Genomic DNA, 25,684 nt, shown 5'->3' with positions numbered 1-25,684 from the left:
AGTATATTTGATTTTGGTATCGTTAATGTTTTGACTTAGATAATAAATGAGATGTTCAGTCCCTATATCATCTTCTCGGACCAACAACATTACTATAGTAGAAATGGCAGCAGTGAGATACATGAAATAGTCATGCTGATAATCAGTGTGGTATAAAATAGATTTCCGAAGTAGTACATCTTTCAAATCATAAAATACTTTTTGAGCAGCATTGTCCCAATGGAAGGGGGCCCCTTTTTTCAGTAAGTCAGTGAATGCTTTGGACAACTCAGTGTAATTAGGAATGAACATCCATAAGAAGTTAGATTTCTATTGTATTCTTTGTAACTGAACAAGAGAAGAAGGTGCAGTCAAGTTAATGATTTCATGTACTTTCATTGGATCAATATGAATTCCTTGTTTTGAAATTACAAAACCCAAGAGTCAAACAAAACCAAGAAAGAACACACATTTGTGCGGGTTAAGTCGAATGTTATAATGTCTACAATGGAGGAAAATAAACCTTAAATGCATTGGGTGATCAACCTAATGTTTGGAATGAGTAGGGAGATTGTCCAAATAGGGTTGCACGATGTGTTTGATGTCATGAAAAGCGTAATCCATAGCATGCTGAAACGTGGCTCTGATGTTCTTCAAATTGAATGGGAGCTTTCAATAAGAAAAAGTACCATAGGGAAAAATAAATGCAGTCTTAGGTTGGTTCGCTAGGAGAATGTTGATTTTATTATAGCCCGAGAATCCATCCATGATCGAATAAATGTTGTAGCCAACATGTTGTCACTTACTGCAAAATTTGTTTTTAGCTGTCCAAAGAGTAAATGAGTGATCCAAATTGGATCCTAGAACACTCTCTAAGTTTTCGTGAATTCTTAAAAATCATGCCAAAGTTTCAAAGTCTTATAGAGATCAAGCTTATCAAAGATATACTCAAAGCAGTTGCAATTTGTGAATAGCGCAGAGCAACGAGGACCCTCGATCAAGCACATAGACCGTCGGCCCATGGTAGCACGCGCTGCCACAAATTAGCAAAACCAAAGGTCAATTTAAGAAACGAGGGTGGTTTTTGATATGCGATTAGTGACAAGTCACTAATTGCATATCGCAGGGAAAACCCCTCAAATAAGGAAAATCCCTGAGCACCAAGACCCAAAAAGTTATAAAATACAACAGATATTGTGCCGATTCTATCAGAGGCGGGTCCTACAAAAATTGGCAGACTATCAGAAGGGCTTTGAGTGATAAGCAATTTCAACCAAGTCTCGCCTGATTCCACACAAGGGGTGCCACATGTCTAGTAGAAGAGAGAGAAAACCGCTCACATCGGACAGGTAAACATCATGTTACTTACCCGCTCGATATGGACAATGACCATAGGATCTGGAGGCTCCAAATCGATAGCAGAGATGCGATCCGATGGATGACCAGATTCGATGGGGTAAATAGGCAGAGTTATATAAGATTTGAAGTCCGATATGGATGATGCATTGGCGAGGATTCATATTTCACAAGCATTCTTGGAGTTAACGGACAAAACGGTCGCTCAAACATTTCAATGAACTTGACACACTCATCCATTACAGAATAGGTGGCCACCTCTCTGTGAGGCATTATACAGTGATGATTACACCGAACAGATGGATTCAGACAAACAAAGACAGGGAAACTAGAAAGCTCATAAGCCAAAATGAACATTCAGAAAGCAGACTGGTTTTAAAGCCACAAACTAACAAAGGAAGAATCAGAGTTAGTTAGATGCAGAAAGCTAAGAGCAGAAAGGAGGAGTCGAGTTGACTTGCAGAAGCAAAGGAAGCATCGAGCCAGATAGAGCCAGAGAGAGTCAAAGAGTTTGTGTACTCTAGAGAAGGCTTGAGAGGCTCAAGCGAACTCCACTGTATATGCCTATCATGTATGAGTCTCAGATTGGACTCATACTACTGTGACCAATAGAGGTTGAGTTTCAGTAAGTAGAGTCTGTGTACTCCAGAGGCTTGGGGGATCCAAGTACAGTCTTGCTGATTCCTACCTACTGTGTGAGACTCAAATTGAGCTCATTGTTGTAAAAAAATTGCTTTTGAAAACATAATAGAGAGACCACCATTGAAGGCTAGACCGAGAGATGTAGCCCAGTAGTATTGGGTGAACTCGTTATTAAACTTGTTGTGTTTACATGTTTTCCTGTTATGTTTTCTCTAACTGCTTCAATGTCTATGTATTTTGCAATCTTATCGATCCGTTGCATAAAATAACATAGGCTCATCCATGCACATGAGTCTGTAATACCTTATTCTTTGTCTTAGATCAATTCCAGATCAAGTAGTATCAGAGCTCTAGGTTACTAAGGTTAGACAAGCTTGTGCTGGATTTTGTTGTTGAATGATAACTAGATCAAAGCTCAAATTAGGAGAAGGAGAATTGTTTGAAGCTAACCCAAAAATTGGAAGAGTCTATCCTAAGAGGAAAATGGTAGAAGAAAGTCCCTTGGAATCAGACTCCTAGTTCATGGATAGTTTCATGACCATGAGAGCCATGGTAGAGGAAATGTATAGAGAATTTAAGAAAGGTAGAGATGAAGATTCATCAAACTCCAAACAAGATAAAGGAGTAGAAGAATCTCTCCTCAATGACCATTCTAATGGCAAAGGGAAAGAAGAAAAGCTTCCCACACCTCCTAATAGCCCTGAAAATAAAAAGAAGACATCTTTGATTAAATTAGATGTTAAATTTGATTTACCAATATATGATGGAGAGTTGAATGTAGAGAAGCTGGATAATTGGATTAGATAGATTGATGTGTATTACAGGGTGCAGAGCATTGATTCAGACAGTAGTAAGATTCAGCTAGTCAGCCTATGCCTTAGAGGCACTTCCTTGGTACGGTGGGAAGGTAGGACACAAGCTGACATAAAGAAGCATAATAAAATTCTTTTTGTCTGGAGTGAATTTTTTTCTACAATTAAAAAACAGTTCTATCCACTAGCTTATATGCAGCAAACCATGATGAGTTGGCAAACTCTTCGACAATTGAAAGGGAAAAGTGTACAAAGTTACACCCAAGAATTTGGGAAAAGAGATTTGATTCTAGGAATTTCTTTAGACTCACCTCAAACTTTGCTGAAGTATATAGGTGGTCTACATAGCTATTTAAAGCATACCATTCTCATGTTTAATCCCACTAGCATAGATGAGGTATCTGTTCAGGCTACACATCTAGAGGCTAGAGGCAAGAATGTGAACCCAGAAGTACCCACTATAAGCAAGAACAAGGAAAAGAGAAAGCAGAAATGGAAAGAGAGGAAGGAAAATGTTGTACAAAATGCCAAACCTTCATGTACTCACTGCAAGAAGGATCGGCATGATGATGAACACTGTTTGATTCTGCATCCAAAGCTGAAACCCAAGAAGTATGATGGAAAAAAAAGAAGACTACTACAGCTATTCAAAAGGATTTGGGGTCAGATTCAAGGGATGAAACAACAATCACAGCCACAAGTTTAAAAGGTAAAATTTTTGAAGCATCTACAAGTAATTCTACACAATCTACCAATAGTGAAGAAAAAGAGAGGAAAAGACATCAGCTTTTTCATATTAGAGTTATTTCCAAGCATCAAAAGATTGATACTTTATTTAATAGTGCCTCACAAGTAAATTTAATTTTTGAAGAAACTGTAAAGAAGTTGGGATTACTAACCACACCTCATAAGAAACCATATCCATTAGGTTGGTTATGTGATAGAGCAAAGCTACAAGTGACTAGACAATGTAAACTTAGGTTTTCTTTTGGGTCAACATTTGTAGATGAGGTTGAGTTAGATATTGTTCCCTTGGATTTATGTGGAATTGTTTTAGTAACTCCTTACTTGTATGATAGAAAATATATTTTATATAGGGCAGAAAACAAGTATCAACTCGTTAAAGATGGAATTGAATATATTGTAAGAGCTCATAAACTCAAGGATAATTATACTCTCATAAACTCAGGGTAGATGAAAAGAATTGTAAATTCATGCAAACAATTTTTACTGATGGTTGTAAAGGAAAAGAAACCTAATAAAATCAATATATTTGAGGGCTGTAATGCTAAACAGCAAGCTGATTTAGAAAAAGTTATTTCAGAATATGATATACTATTTCAAGAACCTAAAGGTCTGCCACCCAAAAAGGAAATAGTACATGATATTAATTTACAGCAAGATGCTCCATTGCCTAACATCGGAATGTATAGGTTGTTCACTTTAGAGAATGCAGAAATCAAGAAGTAGGTACAGAAGCTGCTCGAGAAAGGGTTCACAAGAGCTAGCACATCACCATGTGGATCTCCAATTGTCTTGGTGAGAAAGAAATATGGCTCATGGAGAATGTGCATTGATTATCGAGCACTGAATAAGATAACATTAAAAAATCGTTATCCCCTTCCTCGCATATATGATATATTAGATCAGTTGAAAGAAGTTGTTTACTTTTCCAAGTTGGACTTGCATAGTGGCTACCATCAGGTTAGAGTTATAGAGCAAGATGCATGGAAGACTACTTTCAAGACAAAGCAGGGATTGTATGAGTGGTGAGTTATGCCTTTTGGCTTTACTAATGTTCCTGCTACTTTCATGAGAGTAATGAATGATGTACTCAGGCATTTTATTGATGATTTTTTCATTGTATATTTAGATGACATTCTTATATTTAGTAAAACATGGGAAGAACATTTGAAGCATGTAAAGTAGACTCTATATGTTTTGAAAAGAGAAAATATTTATGTTAAGCTCTCAAAATGTGAATTTGGTAAAACTTCTTTGAATTATCTGGGTCATATTGTAGAGGGTGGTGAATTGAAGATAGATCTCTCTAAGGTTGCAGTCATTGTAAAATGGCCTAAACCCAAATTTGCTACAGAAGTTAGAAGCTTCCTAGGAGCAGCACAATATTAGAGAAAGTTTATTGCTAACTTTTCCTTGATTGCAGCTCCCTTACATGCTTTAACAGGATTGAACAAGGTGTTTCAGTGGGGAGGAAAACAACAGAAATCCTTCAACATCTTAAAAGAAAAGATTAGTACAACACCAGTACTAGCATTGCCTGATCTTTAAAGACCATTCGAGATTGAAACCGATGCCAGTGACTATGCCATGGGAGCAGTGTTGATGCAACACGGTAAACCCATATGTTATCATTCTGAGACATTTAATTCTGCAGTAGTTAATTATCCCACATATGATAAGGAATTATATGCATTAGTACAGAGTGTGAAAATGTGGAAACATTATGTAATGGGAAAAGAGACAGTTATACATACTGATCATCAACCACTTCAATATTTACACTAACAAACTAAGTTGCAGCAATCAAGACACTACAGGTGGATGGGTTTTCTACAACAATTGCATCTTGTCATTAGATATAAAAAGGGCATACACAATAAAGTTGCAGATATGTTGTCCAGACCATCCATAAATGCATCCACTATACTTAAGCATAATTCAGTATTGCATGAAAGCTACATTGAACAATATGCTCAAGATATAGATTTTAAAGATGCATATGCAACTTTAAGTCATGGAAAACAAGTAGAAGAATTGGATTATCATGTTAAGGACCAAATTTTGTATCATTTTGGAAATTTGTGCATTCCTCAAACCGAAAGAGTAAAGATAATTTGAGAAGCACACACTTCTCTAATATCAGGTCACTTTGGTGTAAGTAAAACAGTTACACAACTGCAAAGATTTTGTTATTGGCCAAAAATGCATGAAACAATTTCTAGATATGTAAGAGGGTGTACCATGTGTGCTAAAAGCAAGCCCAGCAATATAAACTAGGCTTGTACACTCCACTACCAATTCCTTCTCATCCTTGGGAAAGTGTTTCCATGGAATTTGTTGGGGGACTGCCTAAATCTAGAAAGGGTCATGACTATTTATATGTTATTATGGATAGGTTTAGCAAAATGTGTATTTTAATACCTTGTAACAAATAGATTACAGCTGAACAAACAACAAAGTTGTTCTTTCAGTATGTATGGGTTCATTTTGGATTACCCACTTCCATTGTATCTGTTCAAGATTCCTGATTTTTTGGGAAATTTTGGTCGAGTTTGTGGGAATTGATGGACACCAGACTAAAGAAGAGCACAACCTTTCATCGACAAATAGATGGCCAAACAGAGATGGTCAATAGGAAAGTGATCCAGTTGCTCAGAGGATATTGCAGCAAGCATCCCAAGCTATGGGATGAACATTTGCGTTATGTGCAACATGCTTACAACCAGGCTAAACATTCTTCTACTTAGAGATCTCCTTTTGAGATCTGTTTTGGTTTCACACCAAGGTCTCCCTTGGATTTTTTCTTTGGTAAAAATATAGCAGTTGATGGAAACAGTGATGTGGACAAGGCAACCAAGTTGATTCAACAAATCCAAGAGATTCACTAGATAATACAGGAACAACTGGAAAGGAGCTAAGCCAAGTACAAGGCAAGGCATGATAAGCATCAAATTGAGGATCATTTCCAAGTTGGTGATCAATTCTGGCTGTATATCAGCAAAGACAGAATGCAAGGTGAAGGTAAGAAGCTAAAGCAAATATGATATGGACCCTTTAGGATACTTGAGAAAATTGGTGAGAATGCTTTTTGCCTTGATTTGCCAGCTTACATGCACATCTCTTCAGTTGCTAATGTAGAAAGCTTGAGACTGTTTGAACCATCATTGATTGAAGATACCGAAGAGCAGAGCCAATTTCCTTCTATTGATGATCTGTTGCCTGAATATCTCAATGAATCGCAGGAAGATACAGTTTTGGATAGGAAGATAAGGACAACGTGCAGAGGGGATGTTGAGTACCTCAGGATTGGGCTCAAAGGTTCGAAACCAAGTAGTGCAAGATGGGTAGAAATTGGGAAAGCGAGGAATTTATACCCTCACTTGATTGATGCTTAAAAACCAACTTTTGGTGGTCCAAAAGATTTTTCAGTGGGAAGGCTGTGATCTAAATTAGATCATAGAACACTCTCTAAGTTTTCATGAATTCTTAAAAATCATGCCAAAGTCACAGTTGCAATTTTCGAATAGCGCAGAGCAACGAGGAACCTCGGTCAAATGCACAGACTGTTGGCCCATGGTAATGTGCGTTTCCACAAATTAGCAAAACCAGAGGTCAATTTAAGAAATGGGGGTGGTTTCTGATATGTGATTAGCAACAAGTCACTAATCGCATATTGCAGGGAAAACCCCTCAAAGAAGGAAAATCCCTGAGCGCCACGACCCGAAAAGTTATAAAATAAAACGAATATCATGCCGATTCCGTCAGAGGTAGGGTCCCACAAAAACAAGCAGAATATCAGAAGGGCTCCGAGCGGTAAGCGGTTTCAACTAAGTCTCGCCCGATGCCACATAAGGGGTGCCATGCGTCTGGCAGAAGAGAGAGAAAATCACTCACATCAGATGGGTAAACGTAATGTTACTTACCCGCCTGATATGGACGATGACCATAGGATATGGAGGCTCCAGATCGACAATGGAGATGCGATTTGATGGATGATCAGATTCGATGGGGTAAATAGGCAAGGTTATATAAGATTTGAAGTCCGATATGGGTGATGCATTGGCGGAGATTCGTATTTCACGGGCATTCTTGGAGTTAACGGACTAAACGGTTGTTTAAACATTTCCATTGAACTTGACACACTCATCCGTTATAGAATAGGTGGCCACCTCCTTGTGAGGTGTTATACAGTGATGATTATGCCGAACAGAGGGATTTAGATGGACAGAGGCAGGGAAATCGGAAAACCAGGAAGCAGAAATGAACATTCAGAAAGAAGATTGTCTTTAAAGCCACAAACTGACATAGGAATAAGTAGAGTTAGTTAGACACAGAAAGCTAAGAGTAGAAAGAAGGAGCCGAGTTGACCTACAGAAGCAAAGGCAACATCGAGCCAGACAGAGCCAGAGAGAGTTAGAGAGTTTGTGTACTCTAGAAAAGGCTTGAGTGGCTCAAGCAAACTCCTCTGTATATGCCTGTCATGTATGAGTCTCAGATTGGGCTCATACTACTATGACCAATAGAGGTCGAGTTTCAGTAAGTAGAGTCTATGTACTCCAGAGGCTTGGGGGATCCAAGTACAGTCTTGTTGATTCATATCTGCTATGTGAGACTCAAATTGAGCTCATTGTTGTAAAAAATATGCTTTTGAAAACATAATAGAGAGGCCACCACCGAAGGCTAGGCTGGGAGATGTAGCCCAGGAGTATTGGGTGAACTCCTTATTAAACTTGTTGTGTTTACATGTTTTCCTGTTATGTTTTCTCTAACTGCTTCAGTGTCTGTGTATTTTGCAATCTTATCGATCCATTGCATAAATAACATAGGCTCATCCACGCACATGAGTTTGTAATACCTTATTCTTTGTCTTCGATCAATTCCAGATCAATGAGAAGAGAAGTTTACAGTCATCTTTGAAGCCTCAAAAGGACTCAAAGCCCAAATTAGGCCCTCTCCATTGGAAACTTCTCTGAAAAATATTTCCAATGATATGTGGAAGTCCAAAACTAGACTCCTAGATCAAAATTTATGGTCTTCTGAAGTTTCAAGGATTGAAGCTTTGTGAAGGCATATCAGAATATTGAAGATCGCAATATTGCAACATCAAAATATAGGTGATTTCATATCGGATGTCAAGCATACCAACACATCACAACATTAGAACATCAAAATATCAATGATCACATGTCTAGGGTGCAATGCATCAGAGCAGGTTGTATTGGAGATCGAAATAGATTGTTGCATCGCAATATCGCGACATCAAAACTTCTGAACATGTTAACCTTTAAAAAGTTGTGATATGGGAAAAGTTCCAATAGCATTAAAAAACATCGGGAAGTGCTGATAAGGATTAAAAAAGGCTTTCATCGTAAAACCAAAGGTGGGTGTGCCCTTTTCTCTCTCCTCTAGGAGGACACATGGTGGCAAAAGATTGGTCCCGATAAGCTACAATGGTATTTGATGTCAGAATGACGTGGTGGTATGGAAGGACACATGGCAAGAAGTTTTGACATTTTGAGATGGCCTATGGGGGGAAATCTAGATGACACATGTCATCACTCATAAGGTGCCACGTGGAGTGATGAGGTCATATCAGAGGTCGGATATCGGAGAAGTGGGAATATCGCAACTCCAAACTTATTTTCTCGACTAAAAACCTCTAATGAGAGGGGCTACAATATTTGGCTAGTGCATGGTCGAGAAAAGTATAAAGAACCAAGGGGCAGAAAACATTTTACAAAGGAAAATGGCCCTTGACAAGAACAAAATTCCCTAGTGCCTTATGGCTAAGCGGTAGGTCATATCCCTAGGTCCTATGATGAGAAATGAAAAAAAGGGGCTAAATGAAAGGGGCCAAGGACATTGAAACTTGTTGTTTTCGTAACATATTTTAAGAATAAAAGTTCCAATAAGACAAAACTTTGATATAACACTATGGCAATGTTACAGGGCATATTGGACTCTGATAGTGTAACGTAAAAGTTTAAAGAGATGGATGAGTTGGCAGTTGTGATTCTACACCACCACTAAGGCCACCACAAATGATCCCTCCCAACTTTAGAAAGTGGGAAGTTCAAGCAGTTAATAGGAAAGTGATAGGCAAATCGACCAAGTAGCTGAAGAAGAGAAAAGTGGCAGAGACGTGGCCTGATCCAAGGCCATCACAAGAATGGCAGGGATATATTTTCCTCAATCATCATTTAGTTTTCCTTTTGTCTTTAATTATGTAATTTATGCATTTTAAATAAAGGAATCAAATTTGATTGTAATTTTTTGGGCAGCAAAACTTCACACACCGACACAACTAATTGATCAGGTAACTAGAGCTCGACTAATATATTTTGTAACTACTTTCAAATCTTCCCCTCCTTATAAAAAGAGGGAAGAAACACTTAACATAGGCTCTAAAATTTTGCACCAAAGAGGTCTGAATTTTGTGGTTCCACTTGGGTTCAATTTTCTTGTTCATGAGGTCCTTAGGCTGATACAATTGCTAAATGTAATGGACTGGTGATTTGGACTCCACTGTTAAGGATTAATGAAATTATTTAGTTGATTCCAATTAGAGAAATGTGAAGAATGTTTCCCCTTTGTTTATCACTTCATGTGTGGATTTCCTCTTCTGAAATTGTGTAATGAAGTTGTCGGTTTCACTCTCTCATGGTTGTACGTATGATGCTAAGTAGTGAAAAGTATCTATGTTAAATATAGATTTACTTGTGTTATTTAATAGCCTACAGTTCCTGTATGTGCACAAATTTACTTATTATTGTTTGGTGACAAATGTATTCATGACGCATAGATTTTGAGACCTTAATTCGTACTCCACTCTTTATACATTTTCATCTCCTCACTCTTCCATATTTCTATTTGATATTGTTTCTTAGGATTTTGTATTTTGTCCAACTCTCTGCATCAATTCCCCTCCTTTCCTTCCTCATGTTCACATATACTACAAAAATGATTTTAAGTTGCCTATTGTTGTGTGTCGGACACCAGAACCAAGACATTTCTCTTTGATATTAACCATATTTATCCCCTAAGTGTTTATATCTATATGTTTTCTTGAGTTTACCTTGATGAAGGGCTATTGAACCAAGCCACTGAATTATCTCTTTTAAAACTACGTGACATATGGAGTGCAACAGAAATCCCAACTGATAATCTTCAAAACCACACCTCTCGGATGCCCTAGGCACTAGTATCATATCAACCCATAGGATGTATCTAGGAGGCTTTTATATCTTCTAAAGCACTTATATGAAAAGAGATATAAAAATCACATCTTTCTGGTGCCATTGTTGAGGAATGAATCAAAATATTTTTCCCTAGGTAAGAAAATTTTTACATTCCCTCTATCGGGTGAGAAAGGGAAGTGTGGGTTGAAGATCTCTCACCCTGAAGACTCCACTTTTGAATTATAACACCCTTGCAACTCTGTTGTGTATATCCTTATTTGGTCACCCTGGATTTCAAGAGGCCTCATACTTGCTCTGATGCTAAACAACATAAAAGTTCCCATACATTTGAACTTGAGATCACTCACCTAAAGATGTTTTCAAAATGATCATTCTTGTGTTCTTAGCCAACACATTTGTCACACTCGATTTTTATTTTGTTACTGGTTATCCCCATCATGTCCCTTTAGTTCATGAATGGTATACCTATTTTCCTAGTTTTAGTGGAAACACAGATAGAAGGTCGGACCAACACCTAAAGGATTTTCATGAATGCATGGAACAACAGGGTATTTTTTTTTGAAGATGTGAAAATTCAATTTTTCATGTATTCTTTAGATGAAGATGCTATATTTTGGTAGAAAACAATACCTCATGGAAACATATCTTCCTTAAAGAGCTTTCACATAACATTTAATCTTTTTTGCAAAAGATTATATCCTTTGGGTTCTTTGTTTGAAGATTGTTGTGCACATTTTAATGTTGAAAATATTTCCAAGGTTAATGATCCTACTGAAGATTTTTGTGGATCTCAACTCGAAGAAAACATATACTTGCATCAATAAGCATCACCCAATGATTAAGAGAGGGAAGGAGACATTATGAAACTACAAATAAACCCTCAGAGATCTTATTGTGCTAAATTTTATGATTCTCCTTCTTATGATGTGTATGAATTTGATGGGGAGTTGAGTGATTCAAAACCACAACAATCTTAGTCATGGGAAGCTGCACAAAAAGAGGAGGCCCACAATGAGGTTAACAAGGAGGCTCCAGTTTACGATTCACATCCTTTACCTGGATAACAAGTTCAAGAAGCTTCTCCAATCTATGATTCAAATGATTCAGAGGAGTGTAAAATTGTTTCAAACATTCAAATGGATTTGCTTACAAGTAAGTGGGGAGAAGATGGTCAACAACAACTTCTTCAAGAGGAGCCAAAAGTTGAAGAGCTAAGAAATGTCTATGGATGTGTGTGGCATAAATATTCCTCTCTGGAAATTGTTTAAGAAAGGGAGATAGTTATATATTTTTCTCCTCAGTTCCATGATCCAGTAGCTTACTACTTGGCATCTTTATTTTGCCTACAATAGTATACCTCAATTCCAAGGTATGTGTCAAATTTTTGGTCTGAAGTTCTTATGGGGTGCATGCCTATTTTAGTAACTAATTTTCAAGAAAAAAACCGAATTAGAAGGTTTATGGAGGAGATTAAAATAGTTGAGCATCAACTATCAAGTTAGGGGCACATATCAATTTTTTTTTTCCAAATATTTTATGTGGTACATGCCTTTTAATTGTTGAATTTCTAGAGAATTATGGCATAAGGTCCAATGCTCAGATGTTGATATGGTATCATTGGAAGGTTCACTTCACTTGGGTGAATTGAGCATTGTACATAAGTAGGAGTTGTAAATAAATAAGCTCACCAAGTTCAATATATTTTTTTGACTCCATGCCCAATGGTGAAGGCTACTAGTCTATAGGTTCTCAACACCTTGCCAACAAGGCAATGTCCCTAGTTGGAGCCAATGTTGTCACTTACTGCAAAATGTTTTTTCAGCTATCTAAAGAGTAAATGAGTAGAGTTGTTTTCAGTCATATTCCAAGTCTCAAAAGAAATCAAAGCCCAAATATGACCATCTCCATTGGAAAGTGCTCTGAATAATATTTCCAACGATATGTGGAAGTCCAAAAATGGAACCCTGGATCAAAAGTTATGGTCTTCTAAAATTTCAAGGTTTGAAGCCTTGTGAAGGCATATCAGAATATCGGAGATCAAAATATCGCAACATCATAATATCAATGATTGAATATCAGAGGTTGGACATATCAATGCATTGTAACATCAGAGCATTAGAATATCAGTGATCGCATGTCGGGCATCCAATGCATCAGAGTAGGAATTATCGAAGCTCAAATGAGATCAGTGCATCACAATATCACAACATCAGAACTTCTGAACATGTGAACCTTTAAAAAGTTGTGATATGGGAAAAGTTCTGATGGTGCTAAAAACTGTCGAGGAGTACCGATAAGGATTAACAATGTATTTCATCACAAAACCAAAGGTGGGTGGGCCCTTTTATCTTTCATGTACCAGGACATGTGGTGGCATATGATTGGTCTTGATAAGCTATAGTGGCATCTAATGTCAGCATGACATGGTGGTATGGAAAGACACGTGGCAAAGAGTTTTGGAATTTTGAGAGGGCCTATGGGGGAAAATATGGGTGACACATGTCACCACGCATAAGGACCACATGGAGTGACGATGTCATATTGGCAGTCGCATTTTGGAGAAGTGGGAATATCACAACTCCAAAGTTATTTCCTTGACTGGAAACCTCCAATGAAAGAGGCTCTGATATTTTGCTAGTGTGTGGTCGATAAGAGTTTAAAAAACCAAGGGGCACAAATCAATTTACAAAGGAAAAATGGCCCCCGATAGGAACGAAATTCCCTAGCTTATTAAGGCTAAATGGTAGGTCACAGGCTTTGGTCCAATGATGAGAAATGTAGAAGGGGGCTAAAAAAAAGGGGTCAAGGACATTGGAACTCGTTGTTTCCATAATGTCTTTTAAGAATAAAAGTTCTCATAATACAAAGCTCTGATATAGCATTATGGCAAGGTTACAAGGTATATTGGGCTCCAATAGTGTAACACATAATTTTAAAGAGATGGCTGAGTCAATAGCTATGATTCAGTGACATAACTAAGGCCACCACCACTGATCCCTCCCAACTCTAGAAAGTGGGAAGTTCAAGCAGTTAAGAGGAAAGTGATAGGTGAATCATCCGAGTAGATGAAGAAGAAAAAAGTGATAGAGGCATGGCCTGATCTAAGGCCACACAAGAATGGTAGGGAGATGTTCTCCTCAAATATCATTAAGTTTTTCTTTTGTCTTTAATTCTGAATTTCTGCGTTTTAAAGAAAGGAATCAAATCTGATTGTAATGATTTGGGCAACAGACCTTCACATGCCAAGATAGCTAGTCAATTATACAGCTAGAGCTCATCTAAGATATTTTGTAACTGCTTTCAAAGCTTCCCATCTCCTTATAAATTTAGGGAAGAAACACTTAACAAAGGCTCTGAAATTATGCACCCAAGAGGTCTGAATTCTGTGGTCCCTCTTTGGTTCAATTTTCTTGTTCATGAGGCCCTTAGGCTAATATAATTGCTAAATGTAATGGATCGGTGATTTGGACTCCATCATCAAGGATTAATGAAAATGTTTTGTTGATTCCAATCAGAGCAATGCGCAATATGTTTCCCCTTTGTTTATCACTTCATGTATGCATTTCCTCTTTTGAAATTATGTAATGAAGTTGTTGGTTTCACTCTCTCATTGTTGTATGTATGCTGCTAAGTAGTGAAAAGAACCTGTTTTAAATACATATTTACTTGTGTTATTTAATTCCCTACAATACATGTATGTGCATATATTTACTTATTGTTGTTTGGTGACAAATGTATTCATGAGAAATAGAGTTTAAGACCTTAATTCACACTCCACTCTTTCTGCATTTTCATCTCCTCACTCTTCCATATTTTTTATGGATATTGTTGCTTAGGATTTTGCATTCTATCCAGCTCACTACATCAATTCCCCTCCTTTCCTTCCTCCTATTCACCTATACTACAACAACAATGTTAAGCTACCTATTGTTGTGTGTTGGCCACTAGAACCAAGACATTTCTCTTTGAGATTATCCATATTTACCCCCTGAGTGTTTAGATCTATGTGTTTTATTGAGTTTACCTTGATGAAGGGCTATTGAACCAAACCCCTGAATTATCTCTTTTAAAACTACATGACATATGGGGTGCAACAGAAATCCCTATTGATAATCTTCAAAACCACACCTCTAATATGCCCTAGGCACTAGTATCATATCAACCCATAGGATTTATCTAGGAGGATTTTATATATTCTAAATCACTTGTTTGAAAAGAGATAGAAAAATCTACAACATCTTTCTAGGGCCATTGTCAAGGAATGAATCAGAATATTTTTCCCTGGGTATGAAATTTTTTACATTCCCTCTGTCGGGTGAGAAAGGGATGTGTGGGTTGAATATCTCTCACCTTGGCGACTCCACTTTCTGAATCTTATTATAAACACCCTAGCGACTTTGCTGTGTATATCCTTATCTGGTCATCCTCGATTTCAAGAGGCCTCATACTCACTTTGATGCTAACAACATAAAAGTTCCCATACATTTGAACTTGAGATCACTCACCTAAAGGGGTTTTCAAAATGACCATTCTTGCGTTGTTAGCCAATAAATTTTTCCCACTCGATTTTTTATTTTGTTACCGGTTATCCTCATCATGTCCCTTCAGCTCATGAATGGTATACCTATTTTCCTAGTTTCAATGGAAACATAGATAGAAGGTCAAAACAACACCTCAAGGATTTTCATGAATGCATGGAACAACAGGGTATTGTTTTTGAAGATGTGAAAATTAAAATTTTCATGTATTCTTTAGATGAAGATGCTAGAGTTTTGTAGAAAACAATACCTAATGGCAAGATATCTTCCTTAAAGAGATTTCACATAGCATTTAATCTTTTTTGCAAAATATTATATTCGCCAGGTGCTCTGTTTGAACATTCTTGTGCACATTTTAATGTTGAAAATATTTCAGAGCTTAATGATCCTGCTGAAGATTTTTGTGGAGCTCAACTCCATGAAAACATATACTTGCATCAAGAAGCATCACCCAACGATCAAGAAAGGGAAGAAGGAGATATTATCAAGGTACAAATAAACCCTTGGAGATATTATTGTGCCGAATTTTATGATTCTCCTTCTTATGATGTGTATGACTTCGATGGGGAGACTTGAGTGATGCAATACCACAACAATCTCAATCACGGGAAGCTGCACAAAAAGAGGAGGCCCAACATGAGGTTAGGAAGGAGGCTCCTGTTTATGATTCACATCCTTTACCTAGATAACAAGTTCAAGAATCTTCTCTAATCTATGATTCATATGTTTCAGAGGAGTATAAAATGGTTGCAAACATTCAAATGGATTTGCTTATAAATAAGTGGGGAGAAGATGGCCAACAAAAACTTCTTCAAGAGGATCCAAAAGTTGAAGAGCCAAACAATATCTATGCCTATGTGTGGCAAAAATATTCCTCCCCGGAAACTGTTCAAGAAAGGGAGATAGTTATAAATGTTTCTCATCAGTTCCATGAACCAGTAGCTGACTACATGGCATATTTCTTTGGCTTTCAATAGTATACCTCAATTCCAAGGCATGTGTTAAATTTTTGGTCTGAAGTTCTTATGGGGTGCATGCCTATTTTTGTAACTGATTTTCAAGAACCTAATTAGAAGTTTTATGGGGGAGATTAAAATAGTTGAGCATCAAATATCAATTTGGGGGCACATATCATTTTTTTTTTCAAATAATTTAGGCGGTACATGCCTTTTAATTTTTGAATTTCTAGAGAATGATGGCATAAGGTCCAGTGCATTGATGGTTAGATGGTATCATTGGAAGGTTGAATTCACCTGGCTGAATTGAGCCTTATACATAAGTAGGAGTTGTAAGTAAATAAGCTCACCAAGTTCAATATATTTTTTGACTCCATGCCCAATGGTGAAAGCTACTAGTCTATAGGTTCTCAACACCTTGCCAGCAAGGCATTGTCCCTAGTTGGAGCCAATGTTGTCACTTATTGCAAAATGTTTTTTCAGCTGTCCAAAGAGTAAATGAGTAGAGATGTTTGAAGTCATATTCCAAACCTCAAAAGAACTCAAAGCCCAAATACGACCCCCTCGATTGGAAAGTGCTCTAAACAAAATTTCCAACGATATGTGGAATTCCAAAAATGGACTCCTGGATCAAAAGTTATGGTCTTCTAAAGTTTCAAGGTTTGAACCCTTGTGAAGGCATATCAGAATATCGAAGATCACAATATCGCAACATCATAATATCGGTGTTCGAATATCAGAGGTCAGACATACCAGTGCATCACAACATCGAAGCATTAGAATATTGGTGATCACATGTCGAGAATTCAATGCATCTGAGTAGGCATTATTAGAGCTCAAACAATATCAGTGCATCGCAATATCACAACATCAAAACTTCTGAACATGTGAACCTTTAAAAATTTGTGATATGGGAAAAGTTTTGATGGTGCTAAAAACTGCCGAGGAGCACCGATAAGGATTGACAAAGTATTTCATTGCAAAACCAAAGGTGGGTGGGCCCTTTTATCTCTCGTGTACCAAGAAACGTGGTGGCATTTGATTGGTCCTAATAAGCTATAGTGGCATCTGATGTCAGCATGACGTGGTGGTACGGAAAGACACGTGGCAGAGATTTTTGGAATTTTGAGAGGGCCTATGGGGGAAAATCTGGGTGACACATGTCACCACACATAAGGTGCCACATGTAGTGATGATGTCATATCGAAGGTCGCATTTTGGAGAAGTGGGAATATCACAACTCCAAAGTTATCTCTTTGATTGGAAACCTCCAATGAGAGAGGCTCTGATATTTCGCTAGCGCATGGTCAATAAGAGTTTAGAAAACCAAGGGGCACAAATCACTTTACAAAGTAAAAATGGCCCCCGACAGGAACAAAATTCCCTAGCTCATTAAGGCTAAATGGTAGGTCACAGCCCTTGGTCCTATGATGAGAAATGTAGAAGGGGGCTAAAATAAAGGGGCCAAGGACATTGGAACTCATTGTTTTCATAACGTCCTTTAAGAATAAAAGTTCTCATAAGACAAAGCTTTAATATAGCACTATGGAAAGGTTACAAGGTATATTGGGCTTTGATAATGTAACACAAAATTTTAAAGAGATGGATGAGTCGACAGTCATGATTTAGTGACACAACTAAGGCCACCGCAACTAATCCCTCCCATCTGTAGAAGGTGGGAAGTTCAAGCAGTTAAGAGGAAAGCAATAGGTGAATTAGCCGAGTAGATGAAGAAGAGAAAAGTGGTAGAGACATGGTCTTATCTGAGGCCATCGCAAGAATGGAAGGGAGATATTCTCCTCAAATATCATTAAGTTTTCCTTTTGTCTTTAATTCTGAATTTTTTGCATTTTAAAGAAAGGAATCAAATTCGATTGTAATGATTTGGGTAGCAAATCTTCACATGCCAAGATAGCTAGTCAATCACAGAACTAGAGCTCATATGATATTTTTTGTAATTGCTTTCAAAGCTTCCCATATCCTTATAAATTGAGGGAAGAAACAGTTAACATAGACTCTGAAATTCTACACCCAAAAGGTTTGAATTCTGCGGTTCCCCTTTGGTTCAGTTTTCTTTTTCATGAGGTCCTTAGGATGATACAATTGCTAAATGTAATGGATTGGTGATTTGGACTCCATCATCAAGGATTCATGAAAATGTTTTGTTGACTCCAATAAGAGCAATGTACAATATGTTTCCCCTTTGTTTATCACTTCATGTATGTATTTCCTCTTCTAAAATTGTGTAATGAAGTTGTTGGTTTCACTCTCTCATTGTTGTATGTATGCTACTAAGTAGTGAAAGGTACTTGTGTTAAATACATATTTACGTATGTTATTTAATAGCCTACAATACCTATATGTGCACATATTTACTTATTGTTTTTTTGTGACAAATGTATTCATGAGGAATAGAGTTTGAGACCTTAATTCACACTCCACTCTTTCTGCATTTTCATCTCCTCACTCTTTCATATTTTTGATGGATATTATTGATTATGATTTTGTGTTCTGTCCAACTCACTACATCAATTCCCCTCCTTTCCTTCCTCCGGTTAACCTATACTATAACAACAATGTTAAGCTACCTATTTTTGTGCGTCGACCACTAGAACTAAGACATTTCTCTTTGATATTAGCCATATTTACCCCCTGAGTGTTTATATCTATGTGTTTTATTGATTTTACCTTGATGAAGGGCTATTGAACCAAGCCCCTAAATTATCTCTTTTCAAACTACGTGACATATGGAGTGCAACGGAAAGCCATACTAATAATCTTCAAAAGGACACCTCTCAGATGCCCTAGGCCCCGACCTCCTATCAACCCGGAGGCTATCTCTAGGAGGCTTCTATATCTTCTAAAGAACTTGTCTGACAGGAGATAGAAAAAGCTACAACATATTTCTGCCACCATTATCGGGGAATGAATCAAAATATTTTTCCCTGGGTATGACAATTTTTACATTCCCTCTATCAAGTGAGTAAGGGAAGTGTGGGTTTAAGATATCTCACCTTGGCGACTCCACTATTTGAATCCTATTATAAACACCCTAGCGACTCCACTGTCTATATCCTTATTTGGTCATTCTGACTTTCAAGGGGCCTCATACTCACTCTGATGCTAAACATCAAAAAATTTCCCATACATTTGAACTTGAGATCACTCACCTAAAGGGGTTTTCAGAATGGTCATTCTTGCATTCTTTGCCAACAAATCTATCTTACTTGATTTTTCTTTTATTGCTGGTTATCTCCATCATGTCCCTTCAGTTCATGAATGGTATACCTAGTTTCTTAGTTTCAATGGAAACACAGATAGAAGGCTAGACCAACACCTCAAGAATTTTCATGAATGCATGTAACAGCAGGGTATTGTTTTTGAAGATGTGAAAATGAATTTTTTCATGTATTCTTTAGATGAAGATGCTAGTGTTTGGTATAGAACAATACTCATGGCAACATATCTTCCTTAAAGAGCTTTCATATAGAATTTAATCTATTTTACAAAAGGTTATATCCACCGGGTTCTCTGTTTGAATATTGTTGTGCACATTTTAATGTTGAAAATATTTATGAGGTTAATGATCCTACTGAAGTTGTTTGTGGGGCTCAACTCCAAGAAAATAGATACTTGCGTTAAGAAGCATCACCCAACAATTAAGAAAGGGAAGAAGGAGGCATTATCAGCTACAAATAAACCCTTAGAGAACTTATTCTGCCAAATTTGATGATTCTCCTTCTTATGATGTATATGAATATGAGGGGGAGTCGAGTGATGCAGAACCACAAAAATCTCAGTCATGGGAAGCTACAAAAAAAGAGGAGGTCCACCATGAGGTTAACAAGGAGGATTTAGTTTACAATTCACATCCTTCACCTAGAGAACAAATTCAAGAACCTTCTGTAATCTATGATTTAGATGATTCATAGGAGTATAAGATGATTGTAGCCTTTCAAAGGGATTTTCTTACAAATAAGTGGGGAGAATATGACCAACAACAAATTATTCAATAGGAGCCAAAAGTTGAAAAGCCAAGAAATGCCTATGGTTGCCTGTTGCAGAAAGATTCCTCCCTCAAAGCTTTTCAATAAAGGGAGATAGTTATAAATTTTTCTCATCAGTTCCATCATCCAGTAGCTAACTACATGGCATATTTCTTTGGCCTACAACAGTATACCTAAATTCCAAGGTATGCGTCAAATTTTCGGTTTGAAGTTCTAATGGGTTGCATGCCTATTTTAGTCATTGATTTTCAAGAAAACATCCTAATTAGAAGGTTTATGGAGGAGATTAAAAGAGGTGAGCATCAACTATCAATTTGGGGGCACATATAAAAAAAAAATCCAAAGATTTTATGTGGTACAAGCCTATTTTAAATATATGAATTTATAGAGAATGATGGCATAAGGTCCAGTACTCTGATGTTGAGATGGTATCATTGGAAGGTTGACTTTACTTGGGTGAATTGAGCCTAGTACATAAGTAGGAGTTGTACATTAATAAGCTCACCAAGTTCAATATATTTTTTGACTCCATGCCAAATGGTGAAGGCTACTAGTCTACAGGTTCTCATCACCTTGCCAGTAAGGCATTGTCCCCAATTGGAGCCAATGTTGTCACTTACTGCAAAATGTGTTTTCAGTTCTCCAAAGGGTAAATGAGCAGAGAATTTTGCATCCATATTCCAAGCCTCAAAAGGACTTAAAGCCAAAATTTGTCCCTCTCCATTAGAAAGTTCTCTGAACAATCTTTTCAATGATATGTGGAAGTCCATAAATGGACTCCCAGATCAAGAGTTGTAGTCTTTTGAATTTTCAAGGATTGAAGCCTTATGAAGGCATATCAGAATATCGAAGATCGCAATATCGCAACATTAGAATATCGACGATTTCATATCGTAGGTCGGGCATACTAGCACATCACAACTTCAAAGATTATAATATCGATGATCACATGTCGGGGGTCCAATGCATTGGAGTAGATAGTATCGGATCTCGGAGGAGATCAGCGCATCACAATATCACAACATCAGAACTTTTGAATTTCTGAACCTTGAAAAAGTTGCAATATGGGAAAAGTTTTGATAGCATTAAAAATCTTCGGGGAGCACAAATAAGGATTAACAAAGGATTTCATCACAAAACCAATGGCATTAGAGCCCTTTTTTCTCTCCTCTAGCAGGACACATAGTGGTATATGATTGGTCCCGATAAGCTACAGTGGCATCTGATGTTAGCATGACGTGGCAGTACAGAGGGACACATGGCAAGTAGTTTTGGCATTTTGAGAGGGGCTATGGGGGAAAATATGGGTGACACATGTAACCACTCATAAGGCACCACATTGAGTAATGATGTCATATCAGAGGTCCCATATCAGAGAAGTCGGAATATCAAAACTACAAAGTTATTTTCCAGATTGGAAACCTCTAATGAGAGGGGATCCTATATTTGGCTAGCGTGTGGTAAAGAAGAGTTTAAAGAACCAAGGGGTGCAAAGCACTTTACAAAGGAAAATTGTTCCCCGACAAGAACAAAATTCCCTAGCAACTTAAGGCTAAGTAATAGGTCACAACCCTCGATCAGATGATGAAAAATGTAGAAAGCGACTAAACAAAATTGGACAAGGACATCGAAACTCACTATTTTCGTAATGCCTTTTAAGAATAAAAGTTCTCATAAGACAAATCTTCGAAATAGCACTATGGCAATGTTACATGACATATGGGGCTCTGATAATGTAACACAAAAGTTTAAAGAGATGGATGAGTCAGCAGCTGTGATTCTGGGACACCACCAAGGCCACCACAACTGATCACTCCCAACTCTAGAAAGTGGGAATTTCAAGCAGTTAAGAGGAAAGCGACAGGAAAATCATTCGAGTAGATGAACAAGAGCATCATGGCAGAGACATAGCCTGATCCGAGGCCATCACAGGAATGGTAGGGAGATATTTTCCTTAATAATCATTCAATTTTCCTTTTGTCTTTTATTCTATTATTTATGCATTTTAAAGAAAGGAATCAAATATGATTGTAATGATTTGGCAAAAGACCTTTACATGCGAGACATCTAGTCGATCATGCAAATGGAGTTTGGCTGAGATATTTTGTCACTACTTTCAAATATTCCCCTCTCCTTGTAAAAAGAGGGAAGAAACACTTAACACGGGTTCCACAATTCTCCACCCAAGAGGTCTGAATTTTGTGGTTCCACTTTGGTTCAATTTTCTTGTTCATGAGGTCCTTGGGCTGATACAATTTCTAAATGTAATGGACTAGTGATTTGGACTCCATCTTCAAGGATTATTGAAACTATTTTGTTTATTCCAATGAGAGGAATGCGCAATATGTTTCCCCTTTTTTTATCACTTCATGTAAGTATTTCCACTTTTGAAATTGTGTAATGAATCTACTAGTTTCACTCCTCATGGTTGTATGTATGCTACTAAGTAGTGAAAAGTACTTGTGTTAACTACAAATTCACTTTTTTTATTTAATAGCCTATAGTACCTATATGTGCACATATTTACTTATTTTTGTTTGGTGACTAATGTATTCATGAGGCATAGAGTTTGAGACCTTAATTCATGCTTCACTCTTTCTATTTTTTCATCTCCTCAATATTCCATATTCCTGCTAGGTATTGTTGCTTAGGATTTTGCATTCTATCCAGCCCTCTTGATGAATTCCCCTCCTTTCGTTCCTCCTGTTCACCTATACCATGACAACAATGTTAAGCTACATATTGTTGTGTGTCATCCACTAGAACCAAGGCATTTCTCTTTGAGATTAGCCATATTTACCCCCTGAGTATTTAGATCGATGTGTTTTCTTGAGTTTACCTTGATGAAGGGTTATTGAGCCAAGCCCTTTAAATATCTATTTTCAAACTACATGACATATGGAGTGCAACAGAAAGCCCTACTAATAATATTCAAAATCACTCCTCTTAGATGTCGTAGGCACTAGTCTCCTATCAACCTATAGGTTGTCTCTTGGAGGCTTCCATATCTTCTGAATCACTTGTATGACAAGAGATAGAAAAATCTATAACATATTTCTGGCATCATTGTAGGGAAACGAATCAAAATATTTTTCCCCGGGTACAACAATTTTTACATTCCCTTTGTAAGGTGAGCAAGGGAAGTGTGGGTTGAAGATCTCTCACCTTGGTGACTCCACTGTTTGAATCATATTATAAACACCCTTGCGACTCCACTATCTATATCTGTATTTGGTCATCCTAGCTTTCAAGAGGTCTCATACTCGCTCTAATGCTAAACAACAGAAAATTTCCCCTACATTTGAACTTGAGATCACCCACCTAAAGGGGTTTTCAAAATGGTCATTCCTGTGTTCTTAGCCAACAAATTTGCCCCACTCAAATTTTCTTTTATTGCTGGTTATCTTCATCATGTCCCTTCAGTTCATGAATGGTATACCTATTTTCCTAGTTTCAGTGGAAACACAAATAAAGGTCGGACCAGCACCTCAAGGATTTTCATGAATGCATGGAACAATAGGGTATTTTTTTTGAAGATGTGGAAATGAAATTTTTCATGCATTCTTTAGATGAAGATGATAGAGTTTGGTAGAGAACAATACCTCATGGTAGCATACTTTCTTAAAGAGCTTTCACATAAAATTTAATCTTTTTTTCCAAAGATTATACCCACTGGGTGCTCTATTTGAATATTTTTGTGCAAATTTAATGTTGAAAATATTTATGAGGTTAGTGGTCATGATGAAGATGTTTTTGGGTATAAATTCCAAGAAAAAATATACTTGCATCAAGAAGCATCACCCAACGATCAAGAAATGGAAGAAGGAGACATTATCAAGCTGAAAATAAACCCTCAAAGATCTTATTTTTCCAAATTTGATGATTCTCATTCTTATGATGAGTATGACTCTGATGGGGAGTCAATTGATGCAGAACCACAATAGTCTCAGTCATGGAAAGCTGCACAAAAAGAGGAGGCCCACCATGAGGTTAACGAGGCTCCAATTTATGATTCACATCCTTTACGTGGAGAACAAGTTCAAGAACCATCTCCAATTTATGATTCGGATGATTCAGAGGATTATAATATGGTTGCAGACATTCGAAGGGATTTTATTAGATATAAGTGGAGGAAAAGAGTGAAGAGGCAAGCAATGTCTATGACTACCTGTTGTAGAAAGATTCCTCCCTAGAAACTGTTCAAGAAATGGAGACAATTATAATTTTTTCTCACCAGTTCCATGATCGATTAGATGACTACATGACATATTTCTTTGGCCTGCAACAGTATACCTCAATCCCAAGGTATGTGTCAATTTTTTTGGTCTGAAGTTCTTATGGGTTGGATGCCTATTTTAGTCATTGATTTTCAAGCACACAACCTAGTTATAAGGTTTGTCGAGGAGGTTAAAAGCAATGAGCATCAACTATCAATTTGGGGTTACATATAAAAAAAATATTCAAAAGATTTTATGTGGCACATGCCTGTTTTAGTTGTTGAATTTCTATAGAACGATGACATAAGGTCTAGTACTCTGATGTTGAGATGGTATCATTGGAAGGTTGACTTCACTTGGGTGAATTAAACCTTGTACATAAGTAGGAGTTGTACATAAATAAGCTCACCAAGTTCAATATATTTTTTGACTTCATGCCAAATGGTGAAGGCTACTAGTCTGCAGGTTCTCAGCACCTTGCTAGCAAGGCATTGTCCCCAATTGGAGCCAATGTTGTCACTTACAGCAAAATGTGTTTTCAATTGCCCAAAGGGTAAATGAGCATAGAAGTTTTTTGTCATGTTCCAAGTCTCAAAAGGACTCAAAGCCCAAATATGACCCTCTCCATTGCAAAGTTCTCTGAACATGCTTTCCAATAATATGTGGAGGTCCAAAAATGGACTCTTGGATCAAAAGTTATGGTCTTCTGAAGTTTCAAGGATTGAAGCCTTATGAAGGAATATCAGAATATCGGAGATCACAATATTGAAACATCAAAATATCAGCAATCACATATTGGAGTTTGGGAATACCAGCACATCGCAACATCAGAGCATCAGAATATCAATGATCACATGTCGGGGGTCCAATGCATCAGTGCAGGAAATATCGTAGCTCAGAAGAGATTAGTGCATCGCAATGTTGCAACATCGGAACTTTTTAATATGTGAACCTTTAAAAGGTTGCAATATGGGAAAATTTCCAATAGCCATAAAAACCATCAGGGAGTGTCAATAAACATTAACAAAGAATTTCATCACAAAACCAAAGGTGGGCAGACCCTTTTCTCTCTCCTCTAGTAGGATATATGATAGCATATGATTGAGCTCGATAAGCTATAGTGGCATCTGACATTAGCATGACATGGTAGTATGGAAGGACACATGGCAAGCAATTTTAGAATTTTGAGAGGGCCTATGGAGGCAAATATGGGTGACATGTGTCACCACTCATA

At 37.3% G+C, this 25,684-nt stretch overlaps 1 protein-coding gene across 1 annotated transcript in view; it reads left to right on the top strand.

The window, feature by feature from the left end:
• The window catches only part of LOC149226931 (uncharacterized), a 191,509-nt gene that overhangs the window by 139,898 nt on the left and 25,927 nt on the right, over positions 1-25,684 (top strand). The gene's annotated exons all lie outside the window — the stretch shown is intronic.

This window comes from Pinus tabuliformis, chromosome J, assembly GCF_031772625.1.
Source record: "Pinus tabuliformis cultivar Carrire ecotype Pingquan chromosome J, CPIR1, whole genome shotgun sequence".
In the NCBI taxonomy this organism is placed as follows: Eukaryota; Viridiplantae; Streptophyta; class Pinopsida; order Pinales; family Pinaceae; genus Pinus; species Pinus tabuliformis.
The sequence above is the reverse complement of the archived record's forward strand: the minus strand, read 5'-3'. Positions and strand labels throughout refer to the sequence as shown.